Here is a 6,054-nt window from a genome sequence, read left to right as displayed (position 1 = left end):
GAACAACCTTCGATACATCAAAATGCATAAACTCATAATATAACTGTCATCGTAACCTTAAGCGTGCGGACCCTACGGGTTCGAGAACAATGTAGACATGACCGAGACACGTCTCCGGTCAATAACCAATAGCGGGACCTGGATGCCCATATTGGCTCCTACATATTCTACGAAGATCTTTATCGGTCAGACCGCATAACAACATACGTTGTTCCCTTTGTCATCGGTATGTTACTTGCCCGAGATTCGATCGTTGGTATCCAATACCGAGTTCAATCTCGTTACCGGCAAGTCTCTTTACTCGTTCTGTAATACATCATCTCACAACTAACTCATTAGTTGCAATGCTTGCAAGGCTTATGTGATGTGCATTACCGAGAGGGCCCAGAGATACCTCTCCAACAATCGGAGTGACAAAACCTAATCTCGAAATACGCCAACCCAACATGTACCTTTGGAGACACCTGTAGTACTCCTTTATAATCACCCAGTTACGTTGTGACGTTTGGTAGTACCCAAAGTGTTCCTCCGGTAAACGGGAGTTGCATAATCTCATAGTTATAGGAACATGTATAAGTCATGAAGAAAGCAATAGCAACATACTAAACGATCAGGTGCTAAGCTAATGGAATGGGTCATGTCAATCAGATCATTCTCTTAATGATGTGATCCCGTTAATCAAATAACAACTCATTGTTCATGGTTAGGAAACATAACCATCTTTGATTAACGAGCTAGTCAAGTAGAGGCATACTAGTGACACTTTGTTTGTCTATGTATTCACACATGTATTATGTTTCCGGTTAATACAATTCTAGCATGAATAATAAACATTTATCATGATTATAAGGAAATAAATAATAAATTTATTATTGCCTCTAGGGCATATTTCCTTCAGTATGGAAGTAAGTAATGTTAAACCTTAGAAATCTGTTTTCATGGCTGTGGTTTGATTGTGTAGGTGACACAAGATGATGGGGCAAAGAATGTCCAAGATACTGCCAGTGCAGATGATAAGAGGGATATGTTCATGCAGATAATGGAAATGACCTTTACGTCTCACGATGCTGCGTATGATTTCTACAACAGCTATGCTAGAGATAATGGTTTCAGCATAAGAAAGAATAAGGTCAGGTATAGAAAAACAGAGTCACGTCATATGCGTTATTGGCGGTTTGTTTGTTCAAGACAAGGGAAACGTGACAGCAAGTTGCTAACCAAGGAAGGACACAGCCGTAGGCTCAGAGCCGAGACACGCTGCTTTTGCGAAGCGCACCTGACCGTCAAGCTTGACCAAAAGCGTGGGGTTTGGTATGTTGAAAGTTTTGAGGACAAGCATAGCCATATGTTGGCAGGACCGGACGAGGTACCTTTTCTTTGGTCCCACAGAAACATCAAAGAGTACCAGAAGCATGAGATAATGTCCATGGGAGCTGCAGGGATTAGAATTCACGACATGATGGATTGCTTCATTAGCAAACATGTATGGTACGGCGGTGTTGGTTTCACCAGGCGTGAAATATACAACCTTTGCGCCAAGGAGAAGAGGAAGCTGCTTTCAAAAGGTGATGCTGCCACAGCCATAGGCATCATGGCCAGTAGGAAACAGAGGGATCCTAGCTTCTTTTTCGAGTACAGGCTAGATAAGGAAGGACATTTGAATAGGATGTTCTGGTGCGACTCCCAGTCTCGTCATGACTATGAGGACTTCGGCGACGTGCTTGTATTTGACAGCACGTACAAGATGAACCGCTATGGTATGCCATTCATACCTTTTGTTGGTCTTAACAATCACCGGAAGACCACTGTTTTTGGTTGTGCCATAGTTTCGGACGAGACCGAGGAGACATACGTGTGGCTTCTGCAGACTTTTTTGAGGTCCATGTGTCAAAAGACTTTTTTGAGGTCCATGTGTCAAAAGATGCCTAAGAGTGTTATCACAGACGCCGACGCTGCGATGATCAAGGCAATTCGCGAAGTCTTGCCAGATGTGTGGCACCGTATATGTACGTGGCACATAGAGAAAAATATGAAGATTCACCTCAGTCACAAGTCCTTGAAGGAGTTCCGAACTCTTCTGTACTACAGCACGTCCACGGCAACGTTTGAGGAGAGATGGCACGCATTTTCCAAAAGATGGCAGTCGGAAAAAACTGTAACATGGTTGAGGCGGATGTATAAGAAGAGGAGACTGTGGGCCGCGGTGTATCTAACTGAGGGGTTTTGGCTTGGCATGAAAAGCAACCAGCGGAGTGAAAGCCTGAACTCATGCCTTCACCTCCACCTAGACGGTGAAATGACCCTGGTGGATATGATTTTTCACTATGAGAACGCCGTTGTGTGTATCCGTGAAAACGAGGCGCGAGATGACTGCAGGCCTCACAGAGTTTACCGATGCTAGTTACTAGCTCGAGGGAACTTGAGATAGCTGCTTCTCATGTCTTCACTCCAGCAAACTTCTATATGTTGCAAGATGATCTTAGAAAAATTGACGGCATGGAGATTGTAGAAATTAAGTTGGGAGACGGATCACGGCAGTACATCGTGGCCTGGAAGAATAGCCGGAAGCGCCGTTTTTGGGTGGAGTATACACCAGTAAATTCCGCAGAAACTATAAGGTGCAACTGCAGAAGAATGATTCAAAAGGGTCTACCTTGCAAGCACATATTCCATGTACTGAAGCACTTGAACATATCTGAAATACCAAAGTGTTTAGTTCTTATTCGGTTCACAAAAGAAGCAAGGTTGGGACTGCCCGCGAGGCGCACAAGAGATCTGTTGGGATTTGGTTGGACTGGGGCCGGGGAAAGAATGAAATATAGCCAGGTCAGTGTGTTAGCGTCTGAAGCTATGCATGCGGCATGCAAACACCCTGCTTTGTGGGATCAGTTACAGGAGAGTTTGAAGGCTGTGATAGCTAAGAGTCATGAGTACGATCTGGTACAGGAAAATGTGTTGAAGCAAACAAATGACATCAGTAAATGTGCAGTTGAATATGTGGACGATGGTGAAGGCAACATGATTGAGGTTAAAGATCCTATGAAAGTGTCAAGCAAAGGTGCAACAAAGGCAGATGAGAGCCGCCCTGTCTCGAAAAATGGTAGACCACTCTCTTTTGATGAGTTGAAAACCCGGTGCGGCGCTTGCAAATTGGTAGGACACACTAGACGTAGCAAGAAATGCAAACAAAATCAGAAGTAAGTGTTTGTATGCATTGTGGATTATTAAAGTTTGTATCATTCTTTAACTTAGCTTGTCTTCTATCAGGTGCAAAAAAGTGGAGAAGGAACAAGAGTAGAACACTTGCTTCAATTATTTACTGTGTTAATCGGCCGGCTCATACTTCGGCTAAGGTGGCTGTAGGCGCTTGTGTTTCTTTGGTTTGGAGGCTTTGGCCCCGTGATTGTACCCTTAGTGTATTAGCAGACGAGATCACAGTCTTTGTTTAAATAAAGTAAAATGTTTCCCTGTAAACAAAAATCAAAAAAATTCTTTACTGTGTAATGACCGGGGCTGTGTAATGACCGGGGCGGGAGGTAGAAAGAATATTATTGTACATTTCCCCTGCCCACGTCCTAAATGCCATTAAATAAGTAACTGTACCACTCTCCTACCCACCACACACTCACCCACCTCCCACGGGCGCCGGTTCGAACTCCCCTCTTATCCCCACCTACAGTAGATCGAGAATACCCTCGCCGGCGACCGCTGTAGCCGCCTCCATAGAGAGAAGCCTCGGCTGGCAGAGAGCGATGATTGACCTCGCCGGCGATGACGAGGGGTGGTGCGCGCAGTTGACGGAGGTGTGCGGCTGGTTCCCCAGCACGGAGATGTTGGTCAACCACGCGCGTGGCCTCGTCAAAGTCCTCACCGACGCCGAGAGGAAGCGCGCCTTCCCCTACGGCCGCGGCGTCCCGCCGGCTGTCCTACTCGTGTGGGCAATGCGAGAGGCCACGCTGAGCGACTCCCCTGTTCAGCGCGCAAGGTGGTGGATGTACCGCTCCACCACCATGACGCTGCGGCCAGATTCAGCACGCGTCGCGTCGAGGGCGGACCGCGTCGACGTCGAGCTCGCTGTCCCTGCACCCGTCAGCCCGGACTACCAGGTCCGCCATGTGTCGAAGCCAGTGCTGCCGTTGGACCAGGAGGATGGCGAGGAGGACGCTGTGCAGATGGTAGTGTCGGTCGCCGTCGAGGGTGGCAAGACAATGCCCATCGACGTCGAGCTCCTTCCCCTCCTCCCTGGCATAGTGAAGGTGGAAGAAGAGGAGGTGGCTCAGGATCAGGTGGCGCAGCTGTCCAACAAAACGGTGGTCAAGAAGAAGGCTTCTCCGTGTGTGGTGCGCCGCTCACGCCGCCTCAAATTTCTGAAGAAGTGAAGATGGGCACAGTTGCTGAAGGAGGAGGAAGCTGCTGATTATCTTAAGTTAGGTATGCTGTTATATGTTTCAGCATATAAGTTAACATTATTTTGGGTTTGATGTTGGTTAGGTATGCTTTTTATATGTAAGCATATAAGTTATGCAATCGGTACGGTTTGATCAGGTTCTTTGTGGCTGAAGAACTGAATATCTACTGCTCACCCTAAGTGCCAAGTTCAGTTAAATTTCTGAATATTGAATATGTATTGTTGCTTTGCTTCAGTGTTGCATGGAAGCTGCTAGATGTTGCTCCTATGTTGCAACAAGACAATGAACTAGTCTGCTACATAAATCAGTAGTGTTGCTAGGTGATGTGCCCATGTGCATCACATACCAAATATAGAAAATGCCAAAAGTGCATTGTCTGTCAAATACAGGACATGCCAAAAGTGCATTGTCTGCCAAATATAGAACATGCCAAAAGTGCACTGACTTCCCTGTGGCCAATCTCGCGATCTATATTTTCCTCCATTGAAGCGAGGCTGAACATGCTCCTTAATCGTAGGATTAGGAACACATGGATTAGCACGATCCCAGAATTGTGTAACAGAACGGCAACTACTCCCGTGATCGATGTGCGTGTGATCGACGTGCATGGAAAGCGCAGCATTGTGGGCTCCACAATATGGATCCGACACTTATTTGCGGTCTGGGCCGGCCCACCTACCTTTATTGTTTCTTCCCTCAAAATAAATATCATTGGTTCATCCCTAAAAAAACTCTTTGTGACACGTATTAGTTATTGTATACTTGTATATGTTCAACAATATTTATAGTATCTCTATCATTTCTACAATATTATACATGCATCGAGTGTCGGAAATGAACGATACTTGTCATGCATGCATGCCATGGTCATCGTAGGTTACGGATTAAGTTTGGGATCATTTCGTGAGATCGTAGGTTACGCATAAACCACTTTCAGACCTACCCTCCGGCAGACCCGAATGGTCCTGCTTGTACATGGTGCATGTGGAAGCATGCATGAGATGACCCCAACTTTTGGGAGCTTGTGGGCTTGGCCAATGTGGTCCCCCAGGCAAGGTGTGCAGGAATTCGGACACAAAACGCACGTTGCGTCACGTGGGGACAGTATTGTAGGGTTTTGTCGCCAGAAAACCCTAGAAATTGCATCGAGTGTCGCAAATGAACGATACTTGTCACAATGCAAGCCATGGTCATCGTAGGGTATGCATGAAGTTTGGGATCATTTGGTGGGACCGTCAAGGAAAACAAATTTCAGACCTGACCTCCGGCAGACCCGAATGGTCCTGCTTGTACATGGTGCATGTGGAAGCATGCATTAGATGACTCCAACTTTTGGGAGCTTGTGGGCTTGGCCAATGTGGTCCCCCAGGCAAGGTGTGCACGAATTCGGACACAAAACTCACGTTGCGTCACGTGGGGGTAGTGTTGTAGGGTTTTGTCGCCGGAAAACACTAGAAAATGCATCGAGTGTCGCAAATGAACGATAATTGTCACGCATGCATGCCATGGTCATCGTAGGGTATGCATGAAGTTTGGGACCATATGGTGGGACCGTCAAGGAAAACCAATTTCAGACCTGATCTCCGGCAGACCCGAATGGTCCTGGTTGTACATAGTGCATGTGGGGGCATGCATGAGATGACCC

At 46.6% G+C, this 6,054-nt stretch overlaps 1 pseudogene; it reads left to right on the top strand.

Moving 5' to 3' along the window:
• Nucleotides 1-928: 928 nt before the first annotated feature.
• LOC147984148 (protein FAR1-RELATED SEQUENCE 5-like) lies at nt 929-3,201 on the top strand (annotated as a pseudogene).
• The last annotated feature ends 2,853 nt before the right edge of the window (nt 3,202-6,054 follow it).

Source organism: Triticum urartu, chromosome 2A, assembly GCF_056163025.1.
Source record: "Triticum urartu cultivar PI428250 chromosome 2A, HENAU_Tu73, whole genome shotgun sequence".
Taxonomy (NCBI): Eukaryota; Viridiplantae; Streptophyta; class Magnoliopsida; order Poales; family Poaceae; genus Triticum; species Triticum urartu.
The sequence above is the reverse complement of the archived record's forward strand: the minus strand, read 5'-3'. Positions and strand labels throughout refer to the sequence as shown.